The 12,652-nt window shown below is 47.4% G+C and overlaps 1 pseudogene; it reads left to right on the top strand.

The window, feature by feature from the left end:
- Positions 1 to 338: 338 nt before the first annotated feature.
- On the top strand, positions 339 to 11,941 carry LOC109554101 (pregnancy-associated glycoprotein 2-like; annotated as a pseudogene).
- Positions 11,942 to 12,652: the final 711 nt, after the last annotated feature.

Raw genomic sequence — 12,652 nt, 5'->3', positions numbered from 1 at the left:
GGAGTGGTAGACCAGTTGGCACTCAACTTCTGTGAGACAGAGGACCTTAGGAGCCTTGGCCACTGAAACTTTTCACCATTTGGGTCCTTAGGGATGAGATTAGTTGTTATAAGGCAGAAGTTACCAACAGGGAAGGTTGTAGATTCCTCAGAGGAAACATGAATTGGGTTGATGAATTGCCTCTCATAAAGGAACTCTGGGTATAAGACATGCCAGGACACTTAGATAAATTAGGAAACAATTAGGGCAGGTATGAGCCTATATAACTAGGAGCTCCTTGTCACCACTACATGCTAAGAACCTGCTCATTCCTGAGTACTTGGACCCAGGAAAGAAGCATGAAGTGGCTTGGGCTCCTCGGGCTGGTGGCCCTCTCAGAGTGTGTAGTCATGTAGGTACAGGGACTGTAAGTGGCATCCTCTCTTTCTGGGTTAGGAGGTAATATGCAATTATTCTTTGACAGTTTTAAAGTTCAACCCTCACTTATTGATAAGTCCTTGCCATGGGTATAATGGGGCTCCAGGGTCTTCAGTAGGCCTGCAGAGTTGCACAATTCTGGGGGTGCCAGTCACAAAATGATCTATATTTAGATGGCACTCTGGAATTCTTCAGTGCACAACCTATGCAACTGTAAGTGTGGTTCTGTGGAATAGCATTTCTCTTTCATTTGCTTCTAGGTCTCCTCTCTCCTCTCTCTCTAATTTTGTGTGTGTGTGTCTGTCTTTATCTTGATGTCTCCCATTTATCTTTTCATCTTTTTCAATGTCTTTTTGTGTTCAGAATTCTCTGTGTTGTTTTCTTTCAGTTTTTCAATTTTGATGCTTCCTTGATTCTTTATCCTCTTAATTTCCCTAATTTGTTTCCCATCTTCTAGCTTCCTCTCTCACCGCTCTCTTCTATTCAACCCTGGAGAAAGCGTGGTGGGGTAATTCTTGTCTGTTTTCCCTCTGACAAGCAGTGTGACCATAACCAAGTCGCAGACTCCCTAAATTTCAAATTCCTCCCCTGTAAAAAAGAGGATATTGATGCCCCTTTTAACTCCCTCTCAAAGCTTAAGAAAGATACAGTGGGATGGCCACAGCAAAGGCTTTCATTGTTGAGACTTCTTATATAACACATATATTACATCCATCATGTTACTTAACATGCAAAACATTCTACACTGGGAGTGGGGATTATTACATTCCACCTTTTTATCAAAGGGAAACCGAGACTCCAAATGGTCATATGGCTTACTCATGATTACACGTGATGCTTTTGAACTGTGGTGTTGGAGAAGACTCTTGAAAGTCCCTTGGACTGCAAGGAGATCTGACAAGTCAATCCTAAAGGAAATCAGTCCTGAATATTCATTGGAAGGACTGATGCTGAAGCTGAAGCTCCAATACTTTGGCCACCTGACGGGAAGAACTGACTCACTGGAAAAGACCCTGGTCCTGGGAAAGGTTGAAGGCAGCAGGAGAAGGGGATGACAGAGGATAAGATGGTTGGATGGCATCACTGACTCAATGGACATGAGTTTGAGCAAGCTCCAGGAGTTGGTGATAGACAGGGAAGCCTGGTGTGCTGCAGTCCATGGGGTCGCAAAGAGTTGGACACAACTGAGTGACTGAACTGATGATTAAACAGCAGAACCTGTATTCAGATGGAGGTCTCTGACATTGTCTTTGCATGGTATTCTGATAAAAAGATGATACACATAAAAATGCCTGGAAAATATACAGTACCCTTATAATACCAGGTATGGCAGTCATACTATAACACAGACAGCTGACTGCTGCTTCTTCATTTCCTTTTCTGCATGCTTGGTGGAAGAATCCCTCTAATGAAGATGAAGACCATGCGAGAAACTCTCATGGAAAAAAAAATAACTTGCTGAACAATTTCCTGGAGGAACAAGCTTACCACCTGTCCCAGAATTCCTTTCATGACCAGAAATTCTTATCTCAACCCCTGAAGAATTTAATGGATGTGAGTATATTCGGAGGATGGTGCTCCACAGCGCCCCCTGGTGCTCTGGCCTAGCACTGGGGCTCACCTGGAGGTGCCAGGTGGGATGTTGGGTCTGGGGCTCCTGCAGGAGGCAGAAACGGTGGGGAACAAGGACCCCATTCCCAGAGGAGAAGGCACTCTCATCCTCTACTCTTAGGCTGTGTTGGCTGGGCCCAGGATTATTAGCTAGCTGGTGAACACCCATTTCTGTGCCAAAGATATTAGTTTGAGGGAGATTGTTCTTTCTGAAAGAAGTGAGCCATTGAGTTACAGATAAAGGGTGAACTATAACCAATCAAAAGATAAAGCCAACTGTACATCAAGTGTGAAACCCCAGGCAGAGAAAGTTTATCCTCTTAAGATCCAGGAATGATAATAGTAAAAATGTACTGAGCCGATAAGGCACTTGAGGACGTAATAATCTGACACTATATTCATAGTTATTGACTTTAGAAAAAGTCTTACTTCTTCACGAATGCACAGGCCATCCTTAGATAGAGGCAAAGAGTAAATACATGTCAAATGGAAGGGCCACCTGTGTGGTGTATATGGGACGTGGTCTGAGTTTAGAGGGAGTGGCCTGGGGGTGACCTGGGAGGACCACATGGAGAAGGAGGCACTCAGACTGGGGCTTGAAGAAGAGGCTGCAGAGTTTTTCAAATGAAGTCAATGGACTGCCCTGGGGGTCCAGTAGTTATGACTCCGGGCTTCCAGTGCAGGAGGTGCTGCTTCAATACCTCGTCGTGAAGCTAATATCCCACATGCTGCAGAGAACAGGGCGGGGGGGGTGGGGGGGAAGCGGGGGGGTGGGGAGGAGATCAAATGCAGACACCCTTGTGAGCAAAGCCTGTTAGCTGCATAGCATTTGGAAGATGATCTCAGGACACATGTGACACCCAGAGGGAGACAGCAGTGTGGGAATTGAGGGGAGCCAGATCTGCACTGACCCACCCATAGCTAGCCTATTTTGGCTCCCATAGCTAGCCTATTTTGGTAACATCACCATTGGAACATCCACTAAGGAGTTCCAGGTCCTCTTTGAAACTGGCTCATCTAAACTGTGGGTGCCTTCCATCAACTGTTCCAGTCCTGCCTGTTGTGAGTACCCACCCCTCACCCCATCTTGTACTCACCTTCCCACCCCCTTCTCTACCCTTGGCAACTGACAGACACTCATCTCTTGGGTCTGCAGATACACATATTACCTTCAACCCTCAAGAGTCCTCCACCTTCTGGTATACAAACAAGTCCTTCAACATCATCTACGGATCTGGGAGGATGAGCTCAGATCTTGGTTATGACACCATTCAGGTAACATGGCAACAGAAGCTGAGTCAGGACTGGCTTGGGAACGACCACTGCTTACACCTCAGGACCCTGTTCCTAGGGAGACAGCACCCTTGCTGACACACAAATTCCCAGAGTGACTAATTCAGAGAGGGGCCTGGAGTGTGGACTTGCAGCTCCTTTGCCCATGAGAAGCTCAAGGTTCATTTTGTTGGGAGCAGGGAGAGATGAGGAAAAAGCACCCACTTTCATATTTTCAGACTGAGCTGGGCACTTTCTTGCAAATAACTGGTTTAATCCTGCAACAACCTCACACAGCAGGTACTATGATTAGCTCCATGATACAGATGAGGGAACTGAAGTGCAGAGAGCAAGGGCCTGGCCAAGGTCACACATCTGGTAAGTAGTAGAGCTGGTCTGCCCAGTCATGACTCAAACTGGTGTGGGGTGTTTGGGGAGAGGACAAAAGTGATCTGGGTCCTCTGGGGGAAGTCTGGGGCTTCAGGTATCCAGCCTGGGAAAGCAGAGGTCACAGATGTAGGAGGGGCCTGATAAATGGTTTCTCACTCTGTTGGGCTTTTGAGAATCTAATAAAAGCTATGACCTGCTTCCTCCAAAGTACCTGAGTATTCCACCCCCCACCACACACACACACACACACACACACACACACACACACACACACACAAATAGACATCCCCAAGTGCATGTTTCCCAGGCAGAGTTTTCATAAGAACCCTTCCAGTGACATTGTATAATGGACTTCTGTCTTCTGGGCAGATGCAGAATCCACAACGCACCTCAATGAATTCTGTCCATTTCTGTCATCAGATCATAGTGATGCCAAAGAGAAGGCTACCCTGCACTCTATGCATTTTGTCCACAAGGGGGAACCGCTTGGTCCTGAGTCTTGATTGACTCACATGTACAGAAGGCATGAAGTCAACTTGACTCATTCAGATGATGTTTGCCAGAGGAGCAGCTGTTGTTAAATACACAGCCCCACACAAATGGAACCTGAATTCTTGTCGCAGCTTGGTCTCACCATGATTAAGTGAGGCCAAGGCCAGGTTTCAGCTATTCTCTGTGGTTCTAATGCTACTGGCATACCAACTTGTCTCAGCTCCACTTCCCAAACCATGATGTTGGAACATCATGATGATCTCCTCTTCCACAGATTGGCAACCTTGTTAGCACTGCCCAGCCATTTGGCCTGAGCCTGGTGGAGTTCGGGTTCAGTGATGTGCGCTTTGATGGCACATCAAAGTGGGCTTGAGATACCCCAGCTTCTCCACCCCAGAGATAACCCCCATCTTTGACAACCTGGAGGAACAAGGTGTCATTTCTGAGCCTGTCTTTGCCTTCTACTTGAGGACGTAAGTCTGAGCTGGACAAGCTCTCTCTTCAAATTAGCTGTAAGATGCTTGCAGTTGTGTGAAAAATTATAGACCACCTTTTTCCTGACGGATAGTCTAGCCCATGGAAACTGTGACCCCAAGGTCACATCTGGCCCCACCACTGGTTTTTGTAAATAAAACTTTATTGAAACACAACTGTGCTTGTGGGCTCAAGGACAGCAGCTTGGTCCATGGGGATGGAGGGAAGAGAGAGCAATGACAGATGTCAGGAAATGGGTTGGAGGAAAAGAGAATAGGATTTTCTGAGGGACTTGATATGGAAGAAAAGAGAGGGATGGCGGGAACGTTTCCTTCCTTGCTAACATTTCACTGGGAGCCCAGGATGAGCTACACAGTTTGCAGGAGCCAGTGCAAAATGAAACTGTTGGACCCCTTGTTCAATAAGTATTAGGAATTTAAAGACAGGGTGACAGAGGTGAGGGGCCTGCTGAATATGGGGCCTCATGGGTAGTACATCATGGATGGTGCAGGTCACATATCAGTGAAGCCGACCCTGGGTGCCCCTGAGCCCATGCCCTTGGTGACTTCAGGACTTGGCTTTTCTGAAAAATGACAGTTTAGGTAAGGAAAATGCCAGACCCCTCCAGCATGGTGTACCCTGAGGGGATCTGGGAGCACTCAGGTCACTGGAGAGGACCAGGCTCTCTTTAGAAGCCCAGTCAGTTTGCCCAGCTTTGAACCTCTTCTGTGCCACTCATTGGTTGGTGACCATCTTTGGTTGGGTTCTCAATCCTTCTGAACCTCAACTTCTGCATCTATAAAATGGGGACTCTAGTAGTGCCTCTGATGGGTGGACAGGCCCAGCCCTCACACAGTGCCTGGCAATTTCTCTCCTCCAGAGAGCCCCTCTCTTCCTTCTCACGACAGCCAGAAGGAGAGTGGCAGTGTGGTGATGATTGATGGAGTGGACCACGCCGACTACAATGGAGAGCTCAACTGGGTACCAGTGACCAAAGCTGGGTACTGGCAGATAGCCATGGACAGGCAAGCCTCTCCCTCTGAGGGTCACCCCAAGTGATGCTCTCACACGTGTGCATGGACACATGCTGACATAAACATGCTCTCAGACACTCTCTCAAACACCCAAACCTACACTGCACCCCACAGACACACATACAAGCACACAGAGAGATACAGATGCACACACACAGAGACATACATACAAACACACAGAGACACACAGATGCACACACAGGCACAGATACAAACATGCACAAGCAGACAGGTACACACACAGATACACATACACAGACACACACAGATACACACACAAACACACACACAGACATATACAAACACACAAACACACACAGAGACATACAAACACACACACAAACACACAGAGACACACAGATGCACACACAGGTACAGATACAAACACATACAAGCAGACAGATACAAACACACACAGACACACACACAGACACACACATACAGATAACACACACACAGACACACATACACAGATACACACATACACAGATACACACACACACAGATACACACACACACAGATACACACACACAGATACACGCACAGATACATATACACAGACACACACACAGATACAAACACACACACAAACACAGATACACACACAGAAATACAAACACACACACAAACACACAGAGACACACAGATGCACACACAGGCACTGATACAAACACACACAAGCAGACAGATACACACACACAGACACACACACAGACACACACACAGATACACACAGACACAGACACACACACAAACACACACACAGATGTATACAAACACACAGAGACACACAGATGCACACACAGGCACAGATACAAACACACACAAGCAGACAATACACACACACGGATACACACACACAAACACACACACAGATGTATACAAATACACACACAAACACACAGAGACACACAGATGCACACACAGGCACAGATACAAACACACACAAGCAGACAGATACACACACACACAGACACACGCACACAGACACACAAACACAGATACACACACACAGATATACACACATAGAAACACACACACAGACAGATACAAACATACACACAAACACACAGAGACACACAGATGCACACACAGGCATAGATATAAACACACACAAGCAGACAGATACATACACACACAGACATATACAAACACATACACAAACACAGATACACACAGACAGACACACAAACACACACACAAACACAGATACACACAAAGACACACACAGACACACACACATAGACACACACAGACACACAGACACAGACACACACACACACATAGACACACACAGACACACAGACACAGACACACACACACACATAGACACACACACAGACACAGATACACACAGACAGACACTCAGACACACACACACACAGACACACACACAGACATACACACATAGACACATACACAGACACACACACAGATGCACACACACAAACATAGACATACACACAGACACACACAGAGGCACAGATATAAACACACACAAGCAGACAGACACACACACAGACACACAAACATACACATAAACACAGACACACACCCATGGGTTCATAATCACCACAGCCTCCTGCAGAGACTTCTCACCAGGTCCTGAGATGATCCAGAGAGGACTGGGCAGCCCGGGGAGGGCTGCACTCACTGTGTTGTGAGGCAGGGAGCATGGCTTGAGTGAACAGAGGATCACAAGAGTTTCATCATAGGGTTGTGATAAGATGACCAACTGTCCAGGGTTACCGGGACCAAGCGAGTTCTCAGCACATAGAATAGGCAGTTAAAAAAACAAAGTCCTGAAAAAAATGGGGAAAACTGATCTCCTTTGGGAGAAGTTAGTCAGTTGGAGTTAGTCAGTTAGTCAGTCACCAGTGGAGAGAGGTTGACCGCAGTCTTGAGACCTGAGAGCAACTCATAAAAAGAGATATCCTATGTAACCGTAGCTCCCCACCCCACATACTGGGCACATGGTGGGGCAAGGGCTGTGACTTACAGAATCAGGAAGCTGGGTTCCAGAAGTGGCTGAGAACAAGGGGCAATAATCGAGGAGATTCTATGTGATACTCTCAGAGAAAAACTGAGCTGTCCTTTGGAGGTCCTCTGGGCTAGCTTGGGCATCCCCTGGCCAGGGCCTCAGTGTCTGAGCCTGGTGAGGAGCCAGTGCTGGGAGACAATCTCTCCCAGGGAGCCTGTGTCACCCCCACCACCACTCTAAGCATCTGTTGCCCCAGGGAACCTCCATTTTCACTATGTTGGTTGACCCATCATTGGTCAGAAACCAGATACAGGTCTCTGGGTGTTCATCATTCATTTTTTCAATAGTTCATTCATTCCTTCAACAAACATTGTGCATCCACTCTGTGCCAGGCACTTTAGTGAGGCAATGAGAATAAAACTTGCCCTAATATTTAGTAAGGCATATGTACATGAAATGACTCACACACATAGTGAATTACCACTTTGGTGCATGCTAGACATGAGGAAGAGTCTAGAGAGAGTGACCAAGACAGGAGACTAATCTACTTCAGGGGAAAGACTTCCCTAAAAATGTGGCAATTAAGCTGGAACCTGGAAAACGAGGAGAAATTAGCTAGACAAAGGTGATGGTGGTCTTCTAAGAAGGGCGACAAGAACCTGTCAAAGCCCTGAGGAGTGAAAGGGCCTGGTGGTTTCAAGTACTGCATTCAAGGATGTCAAAGAAGGTGACATGACCAGAGCAAAGGAAAAGAGTCAGGGCAAGAGCTGAAGCCCTGACTGTTCAGGAGACTTTCAGGGAGGGGACAGTTGTGGGGGAGACTCAGAGTGACCCTGGTGCACGCTTTGTCCCACTGTCTCCCAGCATCTCCATGAACGGGATGGTGATTGGTTGTTCCGGTGGATGTCAGGCCCTTGTGGACACCAGGACCTCTTTGCTGATTGGCCCAAGTAGAGTGGTTACCAACATCCAGAAACTCATCGATGCTATTGCCTCCAAGGATCACAAGGTGAAGGGTCATGCCACAGGGTCACTCCTGGTCTCCTTGCATACCAAGGATCAGCAGGACCAACCTCCCACCTCCCTCTTTCTCTTACAGCATGTGGTTTCATGTTAGAGCATTGGGGCTCTGCCTCCTTTCATCTTCACGATCAACGGCCCCCTCAAATCTATATTCGGCAGGTGAGGGGCCAATCCTGTGGGCTGGCTCTCAAACCTGGGACTTGCAGGAACCCTCTTTGGGCTGCTGCTGGGAGGAGGGCGCCCTCTGCAGGCAAAGTCACACCATTGCAGATGTTGCTGAGCCCCTGTGGCTGGGCCAGTGCCTCCCACAAAACCAACCACGTGATTAAGAGTAAAGGACAGTCTGGCACATCTATCCTCTGGAAAGAAATGTGGAGACACCATCCCATGCTGGCATGATACCTGGCATAAGGAGAAGGGAACGCTAAAGTCCTCTGCCCTCAAAAGGCTTCAGTTCAACCAAAGCCTTCAAAGGGATAAACCTGGAAAATCAGCTCTAGCAATCTGTGAAATAGGCCATGTGACAAGGAGGATGGCTGGGGACAGTCCCAATGTGCTGTCCCCCCATGGGGGTTGACAGTCTCCCTTCCCTTCTCACAGTTGTCCTGGTTTGGATGTTAACCTACCTGGTTACCCCAGTCCTCAGCTACAACTTCTCCTTGCTAAGCCCCAGTTCTCCCCTCTGTGAGTTGGGGTACCCGACCCCTCTGTGGGGAGGTTGGATGCTAAGGTGAATAAAGGGTGCACAGTGACTGCACAGCTCTGGCACAAGGTTAAGACTTAATGTCAGCTCCCTATGGGAGTTCAGAGCAGGCTGGCAGGCTCAAAGAAGGCTTTGAGGAAAAGAGGAAATTTCAGTAACTCTAAACCCCCAGCCTCATGGAGGCATAGGAAGCCTGCTTGTGTTGAGGCAACACTATACTGGATTCCATGCACATGGTACCCCCTGGGGTTGTGCAAAGGGGTGCTGGGGGCACATTAAGGGTGATGAGGTCTACAGACGAAGGGGGCATCAGGGTAAGTCACTGAACTCAACCTGGAGTGCCATGGAGGGTAAGAGTATGTCCAGGAAGGCTTCCTGAGTGCAGTATAAAGAACAAGTTGTGGGTCCTGCTATATTTAAGATGGATAAACAACAACGACCTACTGTGTAGCCCTGGAACTCTGCTCAATGTTATGTGGCAGCCTGGATGGGGAACCCTGGGGGAGAAAGGCTACATGTATATGTATGGCTGATTCCTTGTACTGTCCACCTGAAGCTCACGATATTGTTATTTGGCTATAAAATAACAATATAAAATCAAATTGTATTTCCTCATCACCTGAGGAAGTGGGGTACACCCAAGAACAAGAAGGGCCAAGACATGTGGTTGTCATGAGGCAGGGGGATACGGGAAAGGAGGATTAGGAGTTTGGGCTTATTAAATGAAACCATATGGAGGATGGATAAACAACAAAGTATTAAAATAAAAAATGTTTAAGAAGGGAACAGTTTGTGGTGAAGAGAGAAAACAGGCATTCTCTGCAGAGTAAACTGTGAGTGGAGGTGAGAAGGGAAGAAACAGCAGAGCATGAGGGGAGCTACAGGACACTCTTGGTCTTTTAAAAAAATGATTGAAGTATTGATTTTTTAGTGCTGCATTAAGTTCTGCTGCAAAGCAAAGTGACTCAGTTATACATATACATATACATATATATATTTTTTCATATTGTTTTCCATTGCAATTTATCACAGGATATTGCATATAGTTCCCACTGTTATACAGTAATACTTTGTTGTTTATCCATCCTCTATATTAGTTTTTATTTAATAATCCCAAACTCCCAATCCTCCTTTCCCATACCCACCTGCCTCATGGCAACCACATGTCTTGGCCCTTCTTGTTCTTCGCTGTACCCCACTTCCTCAGGTGCTGAGAGAACCACTTGATTCTTACCAAAGGAGGGAAATGAAACCAAAAAGTATGCCGGGTCTGGATATCGACAGGGGTGGCAGGTAGTGACCCAGGGTGATTGATGTGTGTTTCTGTCTCCCCAGAGTTCTCAGAACGTCTGTATTAGCAGCATTCGAGGGGGCACAGAGGGCTTGCACCCCACGGAGACCTGGATCCTGGGTGACGTCTTCCTGAGGTTGTATTTCTCAGTTTGTGAAACAACAGGGTTGGCCTGGCTCCTGCAGTGTAAATGCTGTGGCTGTTCAGGAATCAGGCAGGCCCACTCCAAACACACATTCTCTCAACTCAGTGCATACCTGCCAGGGATGCTGGTAAACTATGTTTGAAGCTCTGCAAGCCCTATTCTCAGTAAAGAATAAAGGATTCATCTCAATGATGCTGATATGAATGGGTGCCTCTCTTTGGGTAGCAGAGGTGGATGGTATCTGGGCAGGACCTAGAATCAAGTCTGAACTACTAGTGAGAGGAGCCCAACTCCAACTGACTTCAAGGAAAGGGGAGGCTTATTGGAAGGATACTGGGGATCCGGGATCTGGGACACAGGATCCAGAGCAGATCCAAAGATCTCAGGGACAGGATCCAAGAAATCAGAAGCCATCAGCTCACAGTTTGACATCCTCACTCTTTCTCTTCGATTCTCTTAGCCTGACAACTTTCTTCCCTCAGGCTTCTACACCTACTGAAGGACTCTGCAGCTTGCCCCAGGGCTTTATATCTCTAAAGCATCTAGTCAGTATGGAAAGAAACTCAGAAGGCATCAGAGCTCCAGGGAGGGATCTGATTGACCCAACTCAGATCTTGAGTCCAGTTCTGGACCAATTGTATTGGTCGGGGCATGGAGTCCTATAATTGGCCCTAGCATGGTCATGTGGCCCTGACCCTGCACCAAATGTGATTGACATTTTACTCCAGAATCACATGACTAGAGATAGAGAGGCAGCCACAAAGGAAGTGTCAGGGGGAGGTTCTAGACCGTGGAAGAGTTTATGGTTGCCCCACTAACTCCATCACCTCCTCATTCAGAGAGATGGTAAGGGGTAATAAAATTATACTGTATTCTTGCCATTCTGGAGGAACATTGGCAGTGGCCTTCTGCTGCAGGGACATCTGGGTAAGGCCCTTTACACTGAGATGGTTCCCTTCTCTTTCTCCACCCCAATCACCAGCTCTCTTCCACCCACACCTGCTTTGTCCTTTCCAGTGTCACTTTGCAAGTGACAGCCCCGTGTGGATTCCTGAGCCATCCCCCTCCTCCAGGGTCCAGCAAGCTCCTACCTTTGACCTCCAGTGATGCTGGGGAGGTTGCCATTCATGTAAATGGGGGAATCCAGGGTGCACAGAGCCCTCAGCCTCTCTGAGCTTCTTTCACGGGCAGAGCCACAAACCATTTGGTTCAAGCTGCCATGGTTTGCTAGTTTTAGAGTAGAAGTATCACTTTTTCCCATTTGGAGACCCTAGGCAGAGGCCCAGGCTGGGGACAGCAGGGTCAGAGTCAGATCCAGAATAGAGAAGGAGCAGGAAAGAATAAATAAGGTGGAAAACACAGTTATCTTTTCTTTCAGTACAAATTTACTAAGCACCTACTATGTGCTAGGTGCTGTGGTGGAACCCAGGGATAGAGAGCTGGGCTAGGAACTTACCTCCAAGTCATGGAGACAGATAAAGGGACAACTCCCAACTGGGAGGGCCAGATGGAGAAAATAACGATAGTGTGGATGGGAGGCCAGAGGAGTAAAGGGCTTCCTCTTGAGGAAGACAAGGAAAGGCTGGCATAGGGTGAGGGGATGGGTGTTGACTTTAGGCTTGTCACCCTGATCCTGAAACACACCCTTAAACCCTGAAGTTACTATCTGTGTGCAGCTTGGCCATATGTCCTGGGTACATGTGCCTGGCCACTTTGGGAATGCCCTGGGTTATGAGCGACATGCAGGGAGTGAAAGAGGTCCAGTTGCAGAGCTGATTAACAAGGAAAAGGTGAGAGCAGAATCAGTTATTTTTCTTT

Source organism: Bos indicus, chromosome 29, assembly GCF_029378745.1.
Source record: "Bos indicus isolate NIAB-ARS_2022 breed Sahiwal x Tharparkar chromosome 29, NIAB-ARS_B.indTharparkar_mat_pri_1.0, whole genome shotgun sequence".
Classification (NCBI taxonomy): Eukaryota; Metazoa; Chordata; class Mammalia; order Artiodactyla; family Bovidae; genus Bos; species Bos indicus.
This window is presented reverse-complemented; position numbering and strand designations above follow the sequence as displayed.